Source organism: Somniosus microcephalus, unplaced genomic scaffold (assembly GCF_052327205.1).
Source record: "Somniosus microcephalus isolate GS21.2 unplaced genomic scaffold, FLI_Smic_1.0 unresolved_chr2, whole genome shotgun sequence".
NCBI lineage: Eukaryota > Metazoa > Chordata > Chondrichthyes > Squaliformes > Somniosidae > Somniosus > Somniosus microcephalus.
In genome coordinates, this window is record NW_028225180.1 from 73931386 (window position 1) to 73948028 (window position 16643).

The following is a 16643-nucleotide window of genomic DNA, read 5'->3' on the forward strand; positions in this document are numbered from 1 at the left end:
GGCTGAGATTGATAGATGTTTGGACTCTAGGAGAATCGAGGGATATGGGGATCGGGCGGGAAAGTGGAGTTGAGATCGAAGATCAGCCATGATCTCATTGAATGGTGGAGCAGGCTTGAGTGGCCGACTCCTGCTCCTAATTCTTACGTTCTAAGGTGTGCATGATCGGGCCCAGATGTGAGACTCCCGCCCCCCACTTCCCCCACACTCAAACAGCCTCGCGCATGAAGGAAGAGCGAGAAGGGAAAGGGAAACAGAGGGAGGAGGGGAATCGGAGAGTGGAGGAAGCAAGGGGGAGGAGAGAGGGTTTGACGGGGAGGGGCACCAGGAGGAAGCATTAGAGAGGAGAAACAAAGTGAAAAGAGGACTAGGTGAGACACTGCCTTATCATAAAAGAGTAGCTCAGGAATCGGAGGGATCAGACAGGGGAAATGCGAGGCAGACTACGATGGGTTTGGAGTGCATGTGCGTAAATGCACTTCACGTGGTAAATAAGGTCGGTGAGCTGCAGGCACAAATTGCCGCGTGGCATTATGGTGCAGTGGCAATAATGGAGAGCTGGTTCAAACAAGGGGAAGCTTGGGAACTTAATATTCCTGGCTACAAAGTATTCAGGAAAGGTAAGGAAGGGAAAAAGGAGGAGGGCGGGTTGGCAGTATTGATCAAACATACTGTTACAGCACTGGAGAGGGATGATGTGAGGGTACTTGGTTAGAATTAAGGAACGATAGAGGAGCTGTTACGCTGCTGGGTATATACTATAGGCCACCAACTAGTGGGAAGGAGATAGAGGAGCCAATTACAGAAAGATGCAAGAACTATAGAGTAGTGATAATGGGGCCCTTCAATAATCCTAATATAGACTGGGAAAATAAAACTGGGCAAAGAGGGGGAGGAATTCCTGAAAGGTGTACAAGAGATCAGTGTGTTTCCAGCCCAACGAAGAAGGGAAGCAGTGCTGGATCTAGTTCTGGGGAATGAAGTGGAGCATGTTTCAGTGGGAGTGCATCTGGGGAAGAGCAATCACAATATCATCAGGTTTAGAGCAGTTAATGGAAAAGGACAAGGAACAATCAAAAGTGGAGATACTCAATTGGAGGAGGGCTAATTTCAGTGAGTTGAAAGGGCCAGAGTGATGATCTGGACTAGTTTCGATGGCCTAGATGGGTAGGAGAGGAATTTCCCAGATTTATTTTTTTCCCAAATTGGCCATTTTTTTTTTTGTGTTTTTGCCTCTCCCGGGAGCTCACGTGGTCTGGGGTGGGGTGGAATGTATATACGGTGATATACAAGGTATTGCAATTGTGTGGGACAGGCTGAATGGACCAGATGGTCTTTACCTGTCCCGTCATTGTTTGTATGGATCTGTCCCAGGTGGATTGGAATGCAAGATTGGCAGGTAAAACAGTAAATGAGCAATGGGAGGCCATCAAAGAGGAGATGGTTTGGGTACATTTCCCACGAGGAGGAAAGGAAGGGCATCCAAAACTCCCTGGAGGACTAAGATATCGAGATTAGTTAATAAAGCATATGGGTTCCTTGGCTTTATTAATAGAGGCAGAGTACACAAAAGCCAAGAAGTTATGCTAAACCTTCATAAGACACTAGTTCGGCCCCAGCTGGAGTATTGTGTCCAATTCTAGGCCCCGCACTTTAGGAAGGACATGAAGGCTTTGGAGAGGGTGCAGAGGAGATTTACTAGAATGGTTCCAGGGATGAGGGATTACAGTTACGTGGAGAGACTGGAGAAGCTGGGGTTGTTCTCCTTGAAGGCTAAGAGGAGATTTGATACACAGCGAGTGGTTAGGATTTGGAATGCCTGATCGGGCGGTGGACACATTCAACAGTAGCCTTCAAAAGGGAATTGGATAAATACTTGAAGGAGAAAAAAATTGCAGGGATATGGGGAAAGAGCGGGGGAGTGGGACTAACTGGATTGCGCTTCGAGAGAGCCGGCACAGACTCGATGGGCCGAATGGCCTCCTCCTGTGCTGTACTATTCTACGATTAAAATGAAACCAAAAAGGAGGCTTATAAGAAATGTCAGGCTCATAATACAGTAGAGAACCAAGCTGAATACAAAAAGTACAGAGAACTGAAAAAGGAAATAAGAGGGGCAAAGGGAGTGCATGAGTAGAGATTAGCAGCTAACTTAAAAGGGAATCCAAAACTCTCTCATAAACATACTAGCAGGGGGTGCCCGGCGTTGCCAGGGCAATTTTGGGCGGCGCGGTCTCCATGCCCGTGTCTGTCCCCTCTCTCCCTCCCTCTCCCCCTCTCCTCTCGTCTCCCTCCCTCCCGTCCGTCCCCCTCTCTCTGTCCCTCCCTCCTCTCTCCCTGCCTAGCGCCTGAGGCCCGGTGCCGTTGTGATACTGGCTGTGCGGGGCCTAGCGCTTCAGGGCCGAGACGGACCCGAGCTGAGCTCCCCCGCGGATCGCGCGGCTGATGGCCGGCCGCTGCCGCTCCCCCGACCACTGTGTGTGTCGGGCCGAGCGGCGAAGTCTAGGGAGACTGGAGGATTAGGACCCGCCCGTGATGCACTGATTGGTCAACCATCAGGTGAGTGAACTGTAGGATTGGTCAAGCAGCACGTCACTCAACGCTAATGAGAGGTAGGATTGGTCAACCGCTAATGAGTGGATTTTTGAACATTTTTTGTATACTGTCCAAACAATTTTTGTCTGACGAAAAAGTAAATACGCCTACGAGAGTCCCCTAACGATAAGGTTTCTTTCGATATAACATACGTGTAGGTACGCTCTATAACTTTTGATTGTATAGCCAGAGAGAGAGACAGATATATATATATAAATAGTAAAAGGGAAGTCAAAGGAAGGGTGGGGCCGATTAGATACCAAAAAGATCATCTTGGGGAGGCAGAGAGCACGGCTGAGGAACTAAATGAGGACTTTGTATCTGCCTTCACTAAAGAAGAGGCTGTTGCCAATGCCACAGTAAAGGAGGAGGTAGGAGAACTTGGATCGGATAAAAATAGAAAAAGAGGTATTTAAAAGGTTGGCATTCCTCAAAGTAGAAAAGTCACCCGGTCCGGATGGGATGCATCCTAGGTTACTGAGGGAAGTAAGGGTAGAAATTGCGGGGGCTGTGGCCACAGTCTTCCAATCCTCCTTGGATATGAGAGTGGTGCCAAAGGACTGGAGGATTGCAAATGTTACACCCCTGCAGGGGAATGCAGATGCTCAAAGGGACCTGGGTGTCCTTGTACATGAGTCACTGAAAGTGAATGTGCAGGTGCAACAAGCCATTAGGAAGGCAAATGGTATGCTGGCCTTCATTACCAGAGGAGTAAAGAAGTCTTACTCCAATTATATAGGGTCTTGGTGAGACCACACCTGGAGTACTGTGTACAATTTTGGTCTCGTTACCTAAGGAAGGATATACTTGCCATAGAGGGAGTTCAACGAAGGTTCACGAGATTGATTCCTGGGATGGCGGAACTGTCGTATGAGAAGAGATTGAGTAAACTAGGCTTGTATTCTCTTGAATTCAGAAAATGAAAGGGGATCTCATTGAAGCATACAAAATTATTACAGGGCCGGTGTGGTGATTATTCCTTGTTTACTAAAAGTATTGTGATTGGTTGTTTGTTAACTGCCTTGGGATATATGTTGTAATCTCATTGGTAGTTGATGTCACATGATGTGTGGTGGCCACCTTAAATTCAGTTCTTTTCCAGCTTTGGTTGGGACTGGATGTGCAGATTTTAAAGTTAATAAAGCAAATCTATTCTTTATTTCAATTTATTAACTTTATGTTCGAATGGAGCAATATCTTCAACCAGAACGATTCAAGGCTGACCCCAATTCTGCTGGAGTGGATGATAAATGGAAACATTGGTATTGTACATTTAAAAACTTTTTGGGCGTGTTGGATCAAGAGTCTCTAAATAAGCTGAATATGCTGATCAACTACATTGCTCCGGAAGTATATAAATATATTTTGGACTGTAAAACTTATGAAGTGGCTATTTCTACATTGGAAAAGATTTTTGTTAAACCAAAGAATGAGGTATTTGCACGTCACCTTCTATCTGCCCGTAGGCAGCAGGTGGGAGAATCTTTGGATACTTATTTACAAGCACTTCGGTGCCTTAGTGTTAACTGTAATTATAAGGCCGTGACGGCTGAAGAATATAAGGAAGAATCGGTACGGGATGCTTTTATTAATGGATTACTGTCTAGATCAATTCGTCAGCGGTTGTTAGAAAATAAGACTTTGGATCTTAAAAGTGCTTTTGAGCAAGCTTCTACATTGGATGTGGCTCAGAGAAGTTCGGATTCTTATGCTCTTTTTAATCGGCCTGCGACTATGGTTTCGGCAGTTTCGGATGAAAAGGAATTATGTGGACTTAATGGGAGTGGTTTACTAGATTCTGAAACAGTTTCTACTTCGGCTGTTGCCTCTAGGATTCAGAAGTGTTATTTTTGTGGGAATATCCGGCACCCTCGTCTGAAGTGTCCTGCTCGGGAGGCTGTGTGTAGTAAATGCGGCAAGAGAGGTCATTATGCACGCATGTGCAAATCATCAGGTTTAATTACCTCCTCCTCTCCTGGTGTGGGAGGGCCCTCCTCTACCACCTCCTCCTCTGTGACTATTCAGCCTTTAGATAGGGCGTTTATTGCATCAATTTCTGCTGCATTTGCTCATGGCCTAAACAAAGCTATAGTTACGGCTCAAGTTAATGGGTTGGAAGTGAAGGCCCTTATAGATACGGGCAGTACTGAGAGTTTTATAAGTCTTCAGTTTGCGAAGGAGAAGCATTTGAAAATTTCGCCTGTTACGTATCAGGTGTGTATGGCTCAGACGACCCTTACTTCACAAATAGCTGGTTGTTGCTTTGTGAAAATGATTTTTCTAGGTAATACGTATACTGATATACGCCTATCTGTTTTGCCTAATCTCTGTGCGGATATTTTGATTGGACATGATGTGCTTCAGTTACACGAGTCTCTTAGTCTTTCATTTGGAGGGACTAAGCCACCTTTATCTATTTGTGGATTAACCTCTTTATCCATTTCTCCATTATCACTTTTTTCCAATTTGATGCCGGATTGTAAGCCAATTGCTACCAAGTCAAGAAGATATAGTAGTCAGGATAGAGAATTTATTAATTCTGAAGTTCAACGTCTCTTATTGGAAGGAATCATTGAACCTAGTTGTTCGCCTTGGCGAGCACAGGTAGTTGTCACGACTAACGAGAGACACAAGAAACGAATGGTGATAGACTATTCCCAAACTATTAATAGGTATACTCAATTAGATGCGTACCCTTTGCCTAAGATTGATGAGCTTATCAATAAAGTATCTCAGTATAAGGTTTTTAGCACTATTGACTTAAAGAGTGCTTATCATCAGATTCCTACTGTTAAGAAGGATCAACCATATACGGCCTTTGAGGCTGGTGGAAAGCTGTATCAGTTTTGCCGAATACCATTTGGTGTTACTAATGGTGTTGCTTGTTTTCAACGGGCAATGGATGCTTTTATAAATGATAACTCCCTCTCTGACACCTTTTCATACTTAGATGACATCACAGTGTGTGGCAAATCAAGGGTGGAGCATGATTCTAATTTAAAAAGATTCCTTCAAGCTGCAGAAAAAGTTGGTTTAACTTTTAATAAAGAGAAATGTATCTTTTCGACTACTGAGGTAAATCTATTGGGGTATATTATCTCGGGAAACAAGATTAAACCAGATCCAGAACGTCTGCGACCATTGATTGATTTACCTTGTCCTACTAATTCTAAGGCTTTGCAACGAGTTGTTGGACTGTTTTCTTATTATTCTAATTGGATTGCAAATTTTTCACGGAAGATCCGGCCTCTTATTCGGGTTACGACATATCCTCTATCATGGGAGGCCAGGACAGGTTTTGAGAATTTTAAAAAGGATATTTTAGGAGCAGTTGTGCATTCTATTGATGAGCAGGTTCCTTTTGTGATCGAGATGGATGCTTCTGATTTTGCAATTGGGGCTACTCTGAACCAAAATGGAAGACCTGTGGCCTTTTTCTCACGTACTTTGAACAATAGTGAAAAAAGACATTCTTCAATAGAGAAAGAGGCATACGCAATAGTAGAAGCATTGCGTAAATGGAGACATTATTTATCGGGGCGACATTTCACGTTGGTAACTGATCAAAAATCTGTGTCCTTTATGTTTGATGTTAAACATTTTGGAAAGATCAAAAATGATAAAATAATGAGATGGAGGATTGAGTTGGCATGTTACCATTTTGACATAGTTTATCGTCCGGGGAAGGATAATGTTGCTGCTGATGCACTGTCGAGGGCTTATTGTTCTGTGATTCACGGAGATACGCTTATTAATCTTCACAATGCCTTATGTCATCCTGGGGTTACGAGGATGATACACTTCGTACGCAGTAAGAATTTGCCCTTTTCAGTTGAAGACGTCAAGCAGATGACTTCATCATGTTCTATCTGCGCTCGGTGTAAACCGAATTTCTTTAAGCCTCAACGAGCTCACCTTATAAAGGCTACTTCTCCTTTTGAACGTTTGAGCGTCGATTTTAAGGGGCCTCTTCCTTCAACTACTCAAAACCGATATATTTTTACTGTTGTGGATGAGTTTTCAAGGTTCCCTTTTGCTTTTCCTTGTGCAGATGTATCAGCTGCTACAGTTATCAAATGTCTGACTCAACTTTTTGTCATCTTTGGGATGCCTGCGTATATCCATTCGGATCAGGGAAGTTCTTTTATGTCTTCCCAGTTGAAGGAATACCTTCAGAGTCAGGGAATTTCTACTAGTAGAACTACCCCGTATAATCCCCAGGGTAATGGACAGTGCGAACGATACAATGGGGTGATCTGGAAGGCAGTTATGTTGGCTTTGACATCCCGGAACCTGAAGAATACACAGTGGGAAATGGTACTGCCTGATGCCCTGCATTCCATTAGATCATTGCTTTCAACAGCTACTAATGTGACCCCCCATGAAAGGCTCTTTAACTATCCGCGGAGATCTACTACGGGATATTCGGTACCTTCATGGCTTACTATGCAGGGACCTGTGCTGCTTCGACGCCATGTTAGATTGTCAAAATATGATCCTTTAGTGGAGGAGGTGGCGCTGTTGGAGGCAAATTCCCAATATGCTCATATTCGATTCCAAGATGGGAAAGAAAGTACCGTTTCAATTAAAGACTTGGCTCCTTGTGGTGGCCAGCCCTCTTCTGAGGATATTAACAATAGTCATGATTTAGATAATGTGGATGCTGTTACAGATACTACGAATGTCTCCAATCCGATTGCAGATAATTATACTTCTATTAGTCAGCCCTTGATGGATGTTTATGACCGTCCCAGTTTACCTTCTGATGGGATTTCTAATCCGGAAACCGTTGAAAATCGGGATATGGATAGCCTTCCTGCTGAAGATACTTCTGTGCCTTCTGGTGTGGGAGGGCAAGGAATTTCACCAAGGTTAAGAAGGTCGACACGAACAAGATATCCGGTCGACCGATTGAAAATGGACTTTTAAATTGATAGTAATGTTTTAAAATTGTTGAAATATTATATTATATTGTTTTAGTTGAGAGATACTTAATACTTATGTGCAGTGTTATTATTTGTTGTTGTTCACTTAGTATTGTCATGTAAACAGTTTTACTCTTGTGCATAGTTTTAGTTGTAAATAATTAATTATAAATTGTAAAGGTTATTTAGGTTGGAGTATATTTTAAGAGGGGTGAATGTGGTGATTATTCCTTGTTTACTAAAAGTATTGTGATTGGTTGTTTGTTAACTGCCTTGGGATATATGTTGTAATCTCATTGGTAGTTGATGTCACATGATGTGTGGTGGCCACCTTAAATTCAGTTCTTTTCCAGCTTTGGTTGGGACTGGATGTGGAAAGATGTGCTGCAGATTTTAAAGTTAATAAAGCCTAGCTTTGGAAGGCAAATCTATTCTTTATTTCAGCAGGTGAATGGAGTTGAGGCAGAAGATCAGCCATGATCTCATTGAATGGTGGAGCAGGCTTGAAGGGCCAAATGGCCGACTCCTGGTCCTATTTCTTATGTTCTTATGTTCAAAAAAGGGGAGAGGGATAAACCCAACAACGACAGGCCAGTCGGTGGTGGGGAAACTATTAGAGACATTAATCCAGAAAAAATGAATTGGCATTTGGAAACGTGAGTTAATAAATGAAAGTCAGCACGGATTTGTTAACGGCAAATTGTGTTTGACTAACTTGATTGAGTTCTTTGATGAAGTAACAGAGAGGGTAGATGAGGGTAATACGGTTAATGTTGTGAATATGAACTTTGAAAAGGCGTTTTGATAAAGTACCGCATAATAGATTTGTTACTAAAATTAAAGCCCATGGGATCAAAGGGACAATGGCAGCATGGATACAAATTTGGCTGAGAGAAAGCAGAGAGTAGTGGTGAACGGTTGTTTTTCAGACTGGAGGGAAGTACACAGTGGTGTTCCCCAAGGGTCGGTATTAGGACCACTGCTCTTTTCGATATATATTAATGACCTGGACTTGGGTATACGGGGCATCATTTCAAAGTTTGCAGATGACGCAAAACTCGGAAATGTAGTAAACCGTGAGGAGGATAGTAACAATTCAGGAGGACATAGACAGACTGGAGAAATGGGCAGACACACGGCAGATGAAGTTTAACGTAGAGAAATGTGAAGTGATGCATTTGGTAGGAAGAATGAGGAGAGGTTGCAGGAACAGAGAGACCCGGGGGTGTATGTACAGAAATATTTGATGGCGGCAGAACAAGTTGAGAAGGGTGTTATAAAAGCACATGGGATCCTTGGCTTTATTAATAGAGGCATAGAGTACAAAAGCAATAAAGTTATGCAAAATCTTACTAAATTACTAGTTAGGCCTCAGCTGGAGTATTGCATTCAGTTCTGGGCACCACACTGCAGGAAGGATGTCGAGGCTTTGAAGAGTGTGTAGAAGAGATTTACCAGAATGGTCCCAGGGATGAGGCACTTCAGTTCCGTGGAGAGACTGGAGAAGCTGGGGTTGTTCTCCTTGGAGCAGGGAAGGCTAAGAGGAGATTTGATAGAGGCGTTCAAAATCATGAAGGGTTTAGATTGAGTAAATAAGGAGAAATTGTTTCCAGTGGCAGGCGGGTCGGTAACCAGAGGACACAGATTTAAGGTGATTGGCAAAAGAACCAGAGGGGGAGGTGAGGAGAATGTTTTTACGCAGCGAGTTGTTGTGATCTGGAACGCGCTGCCTGAAAGGGCGGTGGAAGCAGATTCAATAGTAACTTTCAAAAGGGGAATTGGATAAATACTTGAAGGGGAAAATTTTTGCAGGGCTATTGGGAGAGAGCAGGGGGGAGCGGGACTAATCGGAGAGCTCTTTCAAAGAGCTGGCACAGGCACGATGGGCTGAATGGCCTCCTCTTGTGCTGTATCACGCTATGATTGTATGATTCTACAAAAATTGGAAGGAAAAATCGAGGAGCCCAGCTGGAGTTGGAGGACTTGTTTTATCCGGTAAATTCCGGCCTCGGACAAGCTGCGAGAGGGGTCGGCAGGAGCTGAAAGGTGAGCGACGTCCTGTGCGGGTTGATGCAGACGGTGACTCCCGCAGCTCCGAAGGATTACAGAAGCAGAGACACGGGGCCAGTGAGAGAATAAATCGATTTACAGAGTGATACCGAGCTACAAGAGTTTCTTCCGGTTAAACCTAAGAATCTTTGCTAATTTTCTTCCGCCTCTTCTGGCTGTCGGGAGTTTCCTGTTGGACTCTTTCCCTCTTTGAATCTGTTCTGTCGGTGATCGTTGCCATCGCGTCCCAGATTTCATCTCCTTCCTCCTCTTTCACGCTCCCCTCGGCTGCATCCTTTTTAAAAAGAACAGTTTCACATTAAGTATTCAATGCTAAAGAATGCACGGACTTGCATAAAAACATAGGAGTAGGCCATTCGGCCCTTCGAGCCTGCTCCGCCATTCAACACGATCATGGCTGATCCTCTATCTCAATACCATATTCCCGCTCTCTCCCCATACCCCTTGATGCCTTTCGTGTCTAGAAATCTATCTATCTCCTTCTTAAATATATTCAGTGACTTGGCCTCCACAGCCTTCTGTGGTAGAGAATTCCACAGGTTCACCACCCTCTGAGTGAAGAAAGTTCTCCTCATCTCAGTCCTAAATGTCCTACCCCGTATCCTGAGACTGTGACCCCTCGTTCTAGACCTCCCAGCCAGAGGAAATATCCTCCCTGCATCCAGTCTGTCTAGCCCTGTCAGAATTTTATACGTTTCAATGAGATCCCCTCTCATTCTTCTAAACTCTAGTGAATACAGGCCTAGTCAACCCAATCTCTCTTCATACGACAGTCCTGCCATCCCAGGAATCAGTCTGGTGAACCTTCGCTGCTCTCCCTCTATGGCAAGTATATCCTTTCTTAGGTAAGGAGACCAAAACTGCACACAGTACTCCAGGTGTGGTCTCACCAAGGCCCTGTACAACTGTAGTAAGACATCCTTGCTCCTGTACTCAAATTGATAAAATGCCTTTCATGCCTGTAATGATCAATAACATGTCATTCTATAGTGGACACTAGGTGGAGCCGTAGAGCTGTCTATAGCTGTATGTATAAGACTACACTACCCAGCTGTAGATATATTAAGACTACATTACCCACGAGGCAGCAGTCAAGATGGAAGCCTCTACAGATACTGTACCTAGTCCACATGTGCTCAATAAAAGGTCTAGCAAAAGCTAGCTGTGTTCATAATAAGAATGTCTATTTATTAATGAACATAACAATGCCCTCAGGACATACCAGAGTGATTCAGAGATAATTAATTACTTTTGAAGTGTAGTCACTTCATAGAATCATAGAAGGATACAGCACAGAAGGAAGCCATTCGGTCCACTGTACCTGTGTTGGCTCTTTGGTAGAGCTATCCAATTAAATCAAATCTCTTAACCTTCTCTGCTCTAAGGAGAGCAATCCAGCTTCTCCAGTCGCTCCACATAACTGAAGTCCCTCATCCCTGGTAAAGGTTTACCATTCCGGTAAACCACCTCTGCACCTTCTCCACAGCCTTGACATCCTTCCTAAAGTGTGGCACCCAGAATTGGACACAGTACTCCAGCTGAGGCCTAACCAGTGTTTTATAAAGCACTGGAGAGGTACCACCAACGCTGCCTCCGCAAGATGCTGCAAATCCATTGGCAGGATAAGTGCACCAACGTCAGTGTTCTTGCTCAGGCCAACATCCCCAGCCTTGAAGCTTTGACCACGCTTGATCAGCTCCGGTGGACGGGTCACATCGTCCGCATGCCCGATACGAGACTCCCAAAACAAGCGCTCTACTCGAAGCTCCAACACGGCAAGAGAGTCCCAGGTGGGCAGAGGAAACGCTTCAAGGACACCCTCCAAAGCCTCCTTGAAAAAGTGTAACATCCCCCACCGACACCTGGGAATCCCTGGCCCAAGACCGCACAAAGTGGAGGAGAAGCATCCAGGAAGGTGCCGAACACCTCGAGTCCTGAGTTTTTCCAGTGTTTTCTGTTGTTGTTTCAGATTTCCAGCATCCGCAGTATTTTGCTATTGGACAGGCTGGGGTTGTTTTCTTTGGAACAGAGGAGGCTGAGGGGAGATTTAATTGAGGTGTATAAAATTATGAGGGGCCGAGATAGAGTGGACAGGAAGGACCTACTTCCCTTAGAGGTCAATAACCAGGGGGCAGAGATTTAAAGTAATTGGTAGAAAGATTAGAGGGGAGTTGAGGAGACCATTTTTCACCCAGAGGGTGGTGGGGGTCTGGAACTCACTGCCTGAAAGGGTGGTAGAGGCAGAAACCCTCATCACACTTAAAAAGCACTTGGATGAGCCCTTGAAGTGCCGTAACCGACAGGGCTACGGACCAAGAGCTGGAAAGTGTGATTAGGCTGGAGAGCTCTTTGTCGGCCGGCACAGACACGATGGGCCGAATGGCCTCCTTCTGTGCCATTAATTTCTATCCGAAAGACGGCTCCTCTGACAGTGCGGTGCTCCCTCAGTACTGCCCCTCGGACAGTGCGGCACTCTCTCAGTACTGCCCCTCGGACAGCGCGGCGCTCTCTCAGTACTGCCCCTCGGACAGTGCGGCGCTCCCTCAGTACTGCCCCTCCGACAGTGCGGCGCTCCCTCAGTACTGCCCCTCCGACAGTGCGGCACTCTCTCAGTACTGCCCCTCGGACAGTGCAGCACTCCCTCAGTACTGCCCCTCCGACAGTGCGGTGTTTACTCAGTACTGTCTCTCCGACAGTGTGGCACTCTCTCAGTACTGCCCCTCCGACAGTGCAGCGCACCCTCAGTACTGCCCGTCCATGCGACGCCCCCTCAGTACTGCCCCTCCGACAGTGCGGCGCTCCCTCAGTACTGCACTGGGAGTGTCGGCCTGGATTGTGGGGCTCGACTCCCTGGAATGGGGCTCGAACCCATGGAGCAGGTTAACATCTCTGCCCGCCCCCCACCGCCCCGACGCCTGGTTTTATTACCCTGACGCCGGCCACTTGGCTTCAGTTGGTGGGCAGCTCGGGTTCCGGTTCGGGTTGCGGCTGGGGTTTCAGCGTCTTTCGCGATTGTCGTGACTTTTTGTTCACTTTTTTGATGATTTTGCATATCCGGGGATGCTTGTTGTCTAGGCTTGCGGCTGAAGAGTCGAGGACGGTCTCCTCTAGCACGGGCAAAGGTTCTGGGGTTAAAGGCGGTTCTTCTTCAGGATCAGGCTCTATCGTTTCAACAGTGGGTTCTGGGCGCAGAGAAAATTGAAACAGCTATTACGCATTATAACCAACGTGCAGACTTGTAAGTACTGGCCTTGCGCCCATAGTTATATCATCATCGCAGGGTTTGTCCACCTGCTGGACAGGGCTCGAACCCTGCCTCCCCACCCCCTCCAATCTCTATCTGTAAGCCAACACGGCGAGTGTCGCTAGCTATTCGACCGTGGCAGGACGCACAGCTAACTTGCATCCAGCCAATACACACGCAGGCTTCAGGAGCGTGAACCCTGACCTTGCTTCTTAATCCAGGGCCCCCCGTTGGTCCCTCCAACCCCACTCCTGCTGCCCCTGACAGAACTGGAGGTACAGTCTTGGCACCAGAGACTTGAGCCCATAATCCAGGCCAACACTCCCAGTGCCAGTACTGAGGGAGCGCCGCACTGTCGGAGGGGCAGTACTGAGGAAGAGCAGCACTGTCGGAGGGGCAGTACTGAGGGAGCGCCGCACTGTTGGAGGAGCAGTACTGAGGGAGAGCTGCACTGTCGGAGGGACAGTATTGAGGGAGCGCTGCACTGTTCTTAGGAGCAGTACTGAGGGAGAGCTGCACTGTCGGTGGGGCAGTACTGAGGGAGCGCTGCAGTATCGGAGTGTCAGTACTGAGGGAGCGCTGCACTGTCGGAAGGGCAGTACTGAGGCATTGTTGCACTGCCGGAGGGGCAGTACTGAGGGAGTGCTGCACTGTTGGAGAAGCAGTACTGAGGGAACGCCGCACTGTCGGAGGGGCAGTACTGAGGGAGAGCAGCACTGTCGGAGGGGCAGTACTGAGGGAGCGCCGCACTGTCGGAAGGGCAGTACTGAGGGGGTGCTGCACTGTTGGAGGGGCAGTACTGAGGCATTGTTGCACTGCCGGAGGGGCAGTACTGAGGGAGTGCTGCACTGTTGGAGAAGCAGTACTGAGGGAGCGCTGCATTGTCGGAGGGACAGTATTGTGGGAGTGCTGCATTGTCGGAGGTGCCGTCTTTCGGATGAGGCTTTAAACCGAGGCCCCGGCTGCCCCCTCAAGTGGATGTAAAAGATCCCGCGGCCACTATTGGAAGAACAGCAGGGGGGAGTTCTCCCAGGTGTCCTGGGCCAATATTTATCTCTCAACCAACATCACTAAAACAGATGATCTGGTCATTATCACATTACTGTTTGAGGGAGCTTGCTGTGCGCCAATTGGCTGCCACATTTCCTACATTACAACAGTGACTACACTTCAAAAAGTACTTCAATGGCTGTGAAGCGCTTTGAGACGTCCTGAAGTTGTGAAAGGCGCTACAGAAATGCAAGTCTTTCTACTTTCCTTCAGCTTCTGCCCCATTCTATGCCGACCGTCCTTCCCTCCCATCCTGCTTGAATTGTTCCTTTGCTCCTGCACATGGAGCTACCCTTTTTCCTAGTCTCCTCCAGCTCTAACCTCAATGATTCTAAGGGCAGGACCTCTGTCTATTGCCACATTCTGCCCAGTGCCCCATCAGCTTTGATGTCACCAATACTCTACTCCCACAGTGAAGGTGCTCCCACAGCGCTGTTAGGGAGGGAGTTCCAGGATTTTGACCCAGCGACGATGAAGGAACGGCCGATATATTTCCAAGTCGGGATGATGTGTGACTTGGAGGGGAACTTGGAGGTGGTGGTGTTCCCATGCGCCTGCTGCCCTTGTCCTTCTAGGTGGAAGAGGTCGCGGGTTTGGGAGGTGCTGCCGAAGAAGCCTTGGCGAGTTGCTGCAGTGCATCTTGTAGATGGTACACACTGCAGCCACGGTGCGCCGGTGGTGGAGGGAGTGAATGTTTAAGGTGGTGGACGGGGTGCCAATCAAGTGGGCTGCTTTGTCCTGGATGGTGTCGAGTTTCTTGAGTGTCGTTGGAGCTGCACTCATCCAGGCAAGTGGGGAGTATTCCATCACACTCCTGACTTGTGCCTTGTAGATGGTGGAAAGGCTTTGGGGAGTCAGGAGGTGAGACACTCGCCACAGAATACCCAGCCTCTGACCTGCTCTTGTAGCCGCAGTATCTATGTGGCTGGTCCAGACTTTTACCCAGACTGGGGGTTCAGTGCAAGTTTTGGGGGGGCCGTGCCCAGATGAGGGGGGGTGGATTCAATGCCTGGTTCAGGTTGTGGCTACCTGGATTTGGGGGCTCAATGCACAGTTTTGGGGTTCAGTGCCCCAGATTGGGGTTCAGTGCCCCAGATTGGGGTTCAATGCCGCAGATTGGGGTTCAATGCCCCAGATTGGGGTTCAATGCCCCAGATTGGGGTTTCATATCCAGGTTGGGGGTTTGCGCGGATTGTGGGGTTCGCTGTACAGTCTGGGGGTTGAGTCCCGGACTCGGGGTTCGGAGCCGCCGCACCCACCTGAAGCCTCGCTCAGCGCCTCTTTCTTTGACGCTCCGCAGCCCATCCTCGGTCCGGCCGGAGCGGGTGGCTGAGCTGCTGGTTTTCGTTCAAAATGCGACTCCGGCCCGGCTCTTGTGACGGGGCAGTGCTCGGAGACGTAACAAGGGAGCGGGGGAGAGGACAGGGGGAACGGAGAGAGAGAGAGAAGGGAAGAGAGAAAGGGAGTGGGGGGTGGGGGGGGAGAGATTGAGAGGGGAGGGGAAGGGGGAGAGAGAAGGGGGGAAGGGAGACGGGATAGAGAGAGCGAGGAGAGGGGAAGGGCAGAGAGAAAGAAAAGGGGAAAGAGTAGGAGGAGAGAGAAGAGTAAGGGAGAGGGAAAAGGGATAGATAGAAAGGTAAGGGGAGAGAGAAGGATAAAAAGAGAGGAGAAGGGATAGGGAGAGACGGGGGAACGGCAAAGAGAGAGGGAAGGGAGAAGGGGAGAGATAGAGAAGGGATTGGGAAAGAAAGAAAGACTTGCATTTCTATAGCGCCTTTCACGACCTCCGGACGTCCCAAAGCCCTTCACAGCCAATGAAGTACTTTTTGAAGTGGAGTCACTGTTGTAACGTGAGAAACGCGGCAGCCAATTTGCGTACAGCAAGTTCTCACAAACAGCAATGTGATAGTTGACCAGATTATCTGTTTTAGTGATGTTGGTTCAGGGATAAATATTGGCCCCAGGACACCGGGGAGAACTCCCCCCTGCTCTTCTTCCAAATAGTGGCCGTGGGATCTTTTATATTCACCTGAGAGATGGGGCCTCGGTTTAATATCTCATCCGAAAGACAGCACCTCCGACAGTGCGGCGCTCCCTCAGTACTGCCCCTCCGACAGTGCGGCACTCCCTCAGAACTGCCCCTCCGACAGTGCGGCGCTCCCTCAGTACTGACCCTCCGACAGTGCGGCGCTCCCTCACTACTGCCCCTCCGACAGTGCGGCGCTCCCTCAGTACTGCCCCTCCGACAGTGCGGCGCTCCCTCAGTACTGCCCCTCTGACAGTGCGGCGCTCCCTCAGTACTGTCCCTCCGACAGTGCGGCGCTCCCTCAGTACTGCCCCTCCGACAGTGCGGCGCTCCCTCAGTACTGCCCCTCTGACAGTGCGGCGCTCCCTCAGTACTGTCCCTCCGACAGTGCGGCGCTCCCTCAGTACTGCCCCTCCGACAGTGCGGCGCTCCCTCAGTACTGTCCCTCCGACAGTGCGGCGCTCCCTCAGTACTGCCCCTCCGACAGTGCGGCGCTCCCTCAGTACTGTCCCTCCGACAGTGCGGCGCTCCCTCAGTACTGTCCCTCCGACAGTGCGGCGCTCCCTCAGTACTGTCCCTCCGACAGTGCGGCGCTTCCTCAGTACTGCCCCTCTGACAGTGCGGCGCTCCCTCAGTACTGTCCCTCCGACAGTGTGGCGCTCCCTCAGTACTGTCCCTCCGACAGTGCGACGCTCCCTCAGTACTGTCCCTCTGACAGTGCGGCGCTCCCTCA

The 16643-nt window shown here is 48.3% G+C and overlaps 1 long non-coding RNA gene across 1 annotated transcript; it reads right to left on the reverse strand.

The window, feature by feature from the left end:
- Nucleotides 1–8794: 8794 nt before the first annotated feature.
- On the reverse strand, nucleotides 8795–15298 carry LOC147092823 (uncharacterized). The gene is made up of 3 exons (XR_015075075.1): nucleotides 15144–15298; nucleotides 12519–12772; nucleotides 8795–9864 (listed from the first exon to the last, which is right to left on the reverse strand). It is a non-coding gene; the product is annotated as an uncharacterized LOC147092823 (long non-coding RNA).
- Between the last annotated feature and the right edge of the window lie 1345 nt (nucleotides 15299–16643).